Source organism: Sminthopsis crassicaudata, chromosome 3 (assembly GCF_048593235.1).
Source record: "Sminthopsis crassicaudata isolate SCR6 chromosome 3, ASM4859323v1, whole genome shotgun sequence".
In the NCBI taxonomy this organism is placed as follows: Eukaryota; Metazoa; Chordata; class Mammalia; order Dasyuromorphia; family Dasyuridae; genus Sminthopsis; species Sminthopsis crassicaudata.
This window is the reverse complement of record NC_133619.1, coordinates 374,963,408-374,972,019: the sequence shown is the minus strand read 5'-3', so window position 1 is coordinate 374,972,019 and position 8,612 is coordinate 374,963,408. Positions and strand designations below refer to the sequence as shown.

The window sequence follows — 8,612 nt, the reverse complement described above, 5'->3', positions numbered from 1 at the left end:
TATTATATTAGCACAGCTCAATCATGAGCATTGAATAATGTACTCTAAGTACTTAAGTTGTTTTTTATTTAAGAAACATTTTATAATTGCATCTACAAAAGTATTTTTGAAGCTTTGGTAAAATTGATCCCTAAGCATTTTATGCATTTTGTAGTTATCTGGAAAAGAATTATCCTTTATTAATGTATCTTTGGTTTTGTTATTATACAGAAGAGTTGTTGATTTTTGAAGGTTTACAATGTAGCCTGTGACTTTGCTCACTTTGTTTCAATTAGTATCTCTGCTGATTCCCTGGGATTTTTTAAGTAAATCATTATGCTATGTAGGAATAGTTTTATGTCTTCTTTACTTATCTTTATACCTTTAATTTCTTTCTTTTGTCTTATTGCAATTGCTGGCATTTGCAAAAATATATCAAAATAATAGAAGGGTCAGAGGGCTTTCTTGATTTATACCCATTTATTTATTAGATTAAGTTCTTTCCAAAGTAACTGCTTCTTGCTCTGGATTCTTGTAGTTCAGGAAATTTCAGGATGAACACCACTTGTATATAAAGATAGCTTTACCAAATGTTATTGCTACTCTTACTAGCAACGATAATCTTACTGTGTGGCCATGAGCTGGATAGCATATATGAGTGAGTTGAGGTCTGTGTGGATTTTAGTCACAGGCCCTGAACCCTTTAACCTTATATAAAAAAAAGAACCAGTTTACTAATGAGTGACTGCCCTATTATTTATAGGACCAATTAAGTGAGAAAATGCCCCAAGTTACCTAATGAAGAGGAAAGAATTTGGAGCAGGGGAGTAGGAATAGTAGAGAGTAAGATTAATCTTAATTCTTATGGTACCATTCCAGCAAGAGGCTGGAAGGGTTAATGCCTAATTTTGGGGCATTAACTCTGGATTTATTAGTCTTGGCATACTTATATCCTGAGGGACTGAAGCCATAATAATCAAACTGGCTTCCATTAGTCAACTGTCCCAGTCTCTTTTCTCAGTTCCAGAGACAGTAAAGCTCAACAGTAGGCTAATTTCTGACCTAATTTCCATGTTAGCATCATCTTTTAAAAGCTCTAAGTTTATTTGAGTTCTATCCTTTGGGCCGCTCTGGAATTTCCTGCTGTGTTGCATAGTTGCTAGAGTATCTGTAGAATTCTTTTTCACTTGAAGCAAGCTTCTTTCCAAGTATGATACTTATTGATTACATCATAGTCAGATCTGTTTTTCTGTTTTCACAATAGCTTAGAGAGTTAATGAAGAGGCATAATGGATACAGTGATGGAATTGAAGTCAACTAGATCTGAGTTCAAAATCCAGCCTCAGATAACTGCTAGTAATTGACCTGGGGTATATCAATTAGCCTCTCTTTGCCTCATTTCCTTCAACTATAAAATGGGCACCTTGATCCCACCCCTCTGGTTGTGAGGCTCAAAAGAGATGTTTGTAAAGCACTTAGCACAGTGGAGGCACACAGTAGAGACTTAATACATCCTTCCCACCTTCCTTCATTCCTTCCCACTTCCTCTTTCTTTTGCAACAACTTTTCCTTTTATAGAGCTAGGGTGGGTGGGGAGAGCTTCAAACTGATTGATGTGGGAGGACCATACTGGGGCCATCCAAGCTATACTTTGAAACATAAGCTTGATAAGATCTGTATAGCATATAGTCTTGACTAATTTTGTTGATTAAGATTTAATTACTATGTTTTTGATACCATAGATATCATTTCTACGTTTCTTTCTTTGGAGATCATTAAGTTGGTGAGATGGGGTATATAGAAAACATTTTACTATTCCACCTTGTTAATCATATAACCCACTAAGTACCAGTACTCCAACATTTCTATGAAGCTGTGATTACATCCGATGTGAGTATTCCAACAATGCAGATCACAATCTTTGAAATGGAACTGAGATGCTTTTGTATGTTCTCCCATACATTCACCAGAGGACTCTAACCACCTTGTGGGAACAATCTTTAAGTTCCAAAGGGGCATGTGGAGAGTTCCTCTTTGATCTGAACTCTGAGCAAGATCTCCCCATGAGGTCACCATCTTACAAAAGAGAACAATGGTGCTCAGAGAAGATAAAGAACTTGCCTGTGATCATACACTTAATAAGTCTTAACAGTATTAGAAGTCAGGACTACACATACTCTTCTTGGCTTTCAGATTTCCACATTTCACTATCTCATCTTGGAATTTCTCTTATAGAGTAGGCCTTCTTACTGGGTGGCTTAATCTAGTTGGCTTGTTTCCAAATTTCTAAGGTACCTTTACCTTCCACCTCTTTTAGCTTTCTAGAAGCATTCCTTGAGGCAGAGACTGTCTTTTTGTTTATATTTATATCTCCAGCACTTAGCACAGTCCCTAACACATAATAGGTGCATAATAAATACTGCTTTCATTCTTTATACCACATTGGAGAATGCTCTAGGACCAAGGAAAGCAAATGTCATTCCTATTCTTCCCATCCTACTTCATCTCCCTCCCAAAAAAGGAAAAAATACATTTCCAAACTATAAGTGATTTTGACTGATGCCTAATCTAATTATGCTTCCCTAATTCGGTAGAAATCATTCCTCACTTATTGAGCTTGATTAGTCTCATTTCCTTTTTTTGACAAGATTACTAGACTGGTAGATTAGGGGAAAATAATGTAGACATTTGACCCAGTCTTGTAAGATTCTTGGGTGCAAACCAGAAATATATAAGTGTAGTTGGAATCAACTACAAATGAATGTCAATCTGGATGGAAATCATTATTGAAAGACACGATGTTCAGAAATGGACATACCTTGATCAAAACACAGGGGCAAAGTAGAAGTCTGGATTAACTCACTTCTTGACTCCAAATTTTGTTTCACATCAACACTTGCTTGTACAGTGCAGCAAGAATCTATTACTGAGTAGCTACTATGTATTAGACACTATGCTTAAGTACTAGGAATACTAAAGGATGCAAAAGTTAAAATGTCCTGCCTGGAAGGAAAATACAAGGCCAAATGTAAAATACTCTGGGTTTCAAAAAATAAGCTGCACAACTATACCATCAGGAAGTGGGTTTTGATAACCAAGCCCATGTAGGGCTTTTCTTTGTGAATTGCCATCTTAATACATGTGTAACCTGAGAAGCTAATGTTCTCTATGTTATAGAGAATATATAGTTCTCTACATATAGGTGGAAATTATTCCAACAATGAAGAACACCTTGCACTCTGCTTTAGTGGGATGGCATCTGATGTGCATTGTTCAACTTCATATTAGGAAGCATGACAAACTAGACAAAGTCCAAAGGAAAGTACCAGGAAGATAAATTTGTAGTCTTATAAAATCTGCTGAAAGAACTTGCTAGTTCCTTCATTGAAGTACCAGGTGTACTGGTATGTCAGACACTTGCTTTACATGGCCTAAGAGGGTTTATGTAGGAATAATAAGTGGTTATAGGGATTAGATTTTGGCCAGCTTAAAAAAAAAAAAATTCCCTCTGATTTCAGTCATTCACAATTGGAACAGATTGATTCAAGTGGCAGGGGGATCCTTCTTGCTGTAAAACAAGCAGCAGCCAAGGATGTTGATATTGTTAAAGAAATGTTATGCTATCCTCAATGGGATGCCATTTTAAAAATCTTTAAATGCTTGGGTTTTTGCTGCTCCTAAATACGTGTATAAACTCTCAACTTTTATCTAAATGCTGATCACACTAAGGGATTGTGACCAAAAACTCAAATCACATAATACCTAAATAAAAGATAGTCCTTGATGGCTTCACTCACTAATGAAACTAAAACTTCTCATGAGTGAACTGGCATGGTCTTTAGTTTTACTATTCTCTTTGCTCTTAAATGGATAATAGAATAATTTTAGGCAACTAATCCTTTTCTTACCTGCCAGTCAAAATCAAATTCCACAAGTTTTTAAGAGGTATAATCCCAGGTTATAGGGGCAATTTTGTTTCACCTTTCTAAGGTTGCTGAACTAAGCATTCTACACTATTTCATCTAGATCCCAAATTAAAATTCTGGATTACTACTCCATACAGGGTCTCATAACAGTATGAAGAGAAGGAGGTCATGAAATTGATTTATCAGCAAATATTCTATTTGCATACGTATTGTATATACCTACACACTGGGAATCATATAAAAATTTCTCAGGTGAAGAGGTCATGAGTAGAAAGAGTTTAAGAAGCACTGATCTAGATCAGCCCTTTTGACTTGTCCAAAGTAGTAAGGAACAGAACTAGAAGTTGATTCCAAGTGCTGAATTCCAATTAAATGTTCTTTCAAAGTGTATCATGTTCTTACACATTCTGGAGTTTTCCTCATTACTTTTTTGTGGGTGCACATTTGTGATGGCAACTGGATCCCATGGTATTAAGGACTTCAGTTTTCATTATTCTTTTTGTGCTCACTTTTCCCTTCCTCCAAAGCTTTTATCAAGATTTACATAAAAATCAAGTTTCCCTTCTTTCCCAGCTCCTATTCAGTTGATGTTATCAGAGAAAGGGGTAGAAGAGGGCTAGCAAACAATCTTTTTACTTATTTCATTTGTAATGTGTTAAAATTAGATTAAATTCAACATTTTAAGCAAGCAACAACTTTGTAAGACTATTAGATGCTAGAATATTACAGGTTTAGATAAAATTTCTTAACAAAAATTACATAATTAACAAAATTACAGTACATGTATGACAAATGATAAGCACATTAAGAGTAAAGCAGAACAAAAGATTTAGGAAGTACTTGGAGTACAACCTGGGATTAGGGAATAAAAATTGGAAGGGAAGGAAAAGTCATTCTAATACAAAACTTATTTCAGTTGGGACAATTGAGAGTAAGAGAGATTACCCAAACTCACATAGGGAATAGTTGAACTGAGATTAAAACCCAGTCCTTCAGATCACAAATCCAAGACTTTCTATTGCATGCATCAAGGTAGGGTTCTCCCTGATTATAAGAATTCTTGATTGACAAAGGAGTCTGGCAATTTGGTGAAGAGTTTTAAGAAATAATGAGTACTTCTGTGCATGAGAACGAAGAATATCACAGGCAGACTGAGTTTACAAAAATACAAATCCTGATCCTATCTTAAAGGAACTTAACCCAATCTGTAGTCAAGTGCTGGAACAAGAACAAGGTTGGAATGAAAAGATAGAAAGGAGAATTAGATAGGACTTAGTTAACAATTGGTTGAGATGGAGTAGGCAAAATAGCCAGTTTAAAAGAAGGGTGCCTGGTTTAATAGAGCTGACACCAACTGAAATAAAAGTCAGAAGGGGTCAGACTTGAGTTTGAGATGTCAGAGGTGCAAACTGGGCAAAAGATAAGAACAGTAATTTCTATTTCGGGTAGAATTTACAAAATGCAAACTGTTGAGAACCTTTAACAAACAACAGAATTGAGTTCTGAACCAGCAGAAATGAGCAGGCAGAACTGGTAGAGTAGAATGTAGTGTCTGGGAAGCCAAAGGAATGGATTATGTGTAGAATATGTGGGGTTAGCTTCAATTTCTGAACAGCTCAAGAATGACCAGAATAAAGCTACTGGATTTAGCATTAGCTATAAATGAATAATTTCAATAGAACATAGTATACGATTCCTAGAATATATTTTTGACTCAAATTTACCCATGCTGATAATGACTTGTGTGATGTTGACCTTATATTAAAAGACAATGCATTGTTAAATAAAAAGTAATCAGCAGGGTGGGAACGGGGAAAATGACAGGTACATATTAGTATAGTTAGAACATATTAGACATTAATTTCAATAGTGAACATTCTTAATAGCTAATATGGTTTACAAAACTGCAAAGTCGTTTGCATAATGTTATCTCAACCTCACAATAACCTCCTAAGATGAGTGCTATTTATAAGAGTAAATCTAATGTCAGGTACAATGACTTGCCCAGGATCATACAGGTAGAATGAGGCAGTATTCAATTCAAATCTTCCCGATTCCAAATTTAGCACTCCACTAACTGCACCATCTAGATATGTATTGCAATAGCAGCATGGTTAATTATCTAGAAATCAAAATCAATTTGCACAATATTAGACCATAGAATAACTTTTGAGGGAAATCTTCCTAATTTGTCATCTTAATGCCATTTAAATTAGCTTGCATTTTCCACTTTCCATTAAAATGGAATGAAGAACACATTGCAGTTTATAGCACATTTTCAGAGGTATGAAATCTTTTAGCTTATTAAGGTGGAAATTACTGATTTGATTTAGGAACCAAGTAACATTTCCTTTACTAGTAAGGCAGCAAAATCACCCGTCCTCTCTAACTTCTGAAACCCTACAACTATTTTACTTGGCAAGGATTGATGCCCCTTGGATAAGCTATTAAAAACTAATGGCAATGTTAAGGAAAACATTTAGATATATTGTAGACACCAACCTCAGTATGTGCATTAAAATCTATTGTTATATCTTCAATTATGTGCATTAAAATCTATTGTTAAATCTTCAGTGATTTCCATAAACTTAGGGGCTTTACTTGAGAAGTACAAAGGCTTTTATTCAAAGTGAATAATTTTTGTGAATCTTAGCAGCTATCAATTATTCCAATCACTGAGTTTTCAGCCCATTAGCTATTAATTTTCAAATTGAAATATTTTTAACAATAACTTATCTGGTTTCCTGTCTTAGCTATCTGAATTAGAGGGCTCATAATTTAACTTTTAATTCGGCAAAGTATTATAAAGTGGGTTGATTTAACAAGAACACTTAGCCTTTGTGATTATGCCTCTAAGGTCACTTTAATAATGTGAAGCCCATCATACAATCTGAAACTCTTCATAGCTTCTGAACATCTATCTACATACAGGAGCCAACTTCCAGTATTTCTTTTTAGGTTGAAAAGTTTAAAAATAACCATTTAAGCAGGAATGAATGTATGTTAAATTAAATATTTAGCAAACAGTTTGACTTTAGTAACTTCTTTTAACCTAATTATATTCTTGTATATAACAAGAAATCCGAACATAATTATGTCTTCTGAAAAGGTTTCAAGACGCACGAAATACTCTCACAATTAGATTGAGGGACAAAGTATTTTAAATAAAATTTAAATTTTCAAGAGGGTAAGCAAGACGCATTCTGAAATAAAACCAAAACTATTTGCTAGGTTTTTATAAGACCAAGCTTTGTTCATTGGAGACAAGAAGTGTTATTTGATAATTACTTGATAAAACTGGCTTTTATACTTGCCAACTCTCCCTTAGCCAAATTAACTGCATACATGTATCTCACTTAAGAAGCAGCCTACTAAAATATATACTACCTTCATTGTTAGAACATTGAGTACTACATATATGACACCACCTACAAAGAGGGGGATTGTGCCCTGCATCAATGAAAAGGGTACCCATCTTGATGAAACAGTAACTTCCCAAACTGAGGAAATTAACTGTTACTAAAATATCTGGGATAAGTGTTTACCAGTACTTCAAAGTCAAATATCAAATTACATGTTAATTAAACCAAAAGTGCTTCCCACCATAGGGTTTAAGACCTTTCTTTTGAGTTTCCCTTTATAGGAACCTAATGGGCCAGCTTGGTAAAAACAACTTAAGAAAAAAATCACTCTGTTAAAAGAAGTTTAAAGAGAATACATTTTAATAATATTTCAACAATTAAAAAAAATCTTACCAATCACCTTAACTTTATACATCACCATGTGCATGTGGAATGCTATACCTAAATAAATTATGGTAATAGTTTATTTACCACTGCTTAAGAGGAAGACTTAGTAATGACTTCCATTTACTAGAAACCAAGGAAGTCTTATTCTTTGGTAGAGCCTACTAAACAGGCAGACTGACTGATGGATTTTATTTGTGGAAAAGGAAAAGATCTGCAAAAAGAAAATACAAGTCATTTAATTCCAAGGTCTTTCATTTGATGAAATGAAGTTAAAGGATTTCCCCATTTATCCCCCTTGTGGTTGTTGATGGAGGTCATTACCTCCTTATATAAAATGTTCAGGGAAAGAATAGAGGTTAAGGAGTCTGAATAGCTCACACAGTGTTGTAAAAATTACAACTGGCTGCCTTTTAATAAATAGTCATTGTATAGAGTTACATTTACAGAGTGAAAAGTGAATACATAGCACTTCAAGTTTAATTCTGTGGAAGTACCAACGAGTATTAGACCATAACAAGATACACTAGCTATTTTAGAACCTTCCATAATTAGCACCAATTATAAAGATTCAACAAAATTACCTTTATTCCACAACATCTCAAAACAAACTCCCAAATTCTTAGTGAAGTTTATTAAGTGTAGTTGCAGACCTTAAATATTCACATTGTTTTCTATTTCAGTCTGAAAATAAATTCACCACTTTTTCTGGACATTCTTTACAAAATCTTATTAAAATTCCTGGTATTATGGTTCCCCATTAATACAGTAGCACAGCAACCCTATATTATTTCACATGATAGCTCCTTAGAATTTCACATCTACTTACAGTTATCACTTAAGAACAAAAACCTCCCCCGCCCTCCTCTCGCACACAGCTGAATTCTACACTAGTCCCTGGTTTATGTACCATCGCAAGAATAAGACTGCATTAAAAATACTAGTTTCTGGATACAACATT

General features: G+C 34.5%; 1 protein-coding gene across 8 annotated transcripts in view; it reads right to left on the bottom strand.

Annotated features, from left to right (window-relative positions):
* Nucleotides 1-8,041: 8,041 nt before the first annotated feature.
* CCNT2 (cyclin T2) overlaps nucleotides 8,042-8,612 on the bottom strand; it is a 39,521-nt gene continuing 38,950 nt past the window's right edge. For all 8 annotated transcript variants that reach the window (XM_074301894.1, XM_074301890.1, XM_074301888.1 and 5 more), the window contains one exon: nucleotides 8,042-8,612. This exon is cut by the window's right edge. The gene's annotated coding sequence lies outside the window, so the exon portion shown is untranslated.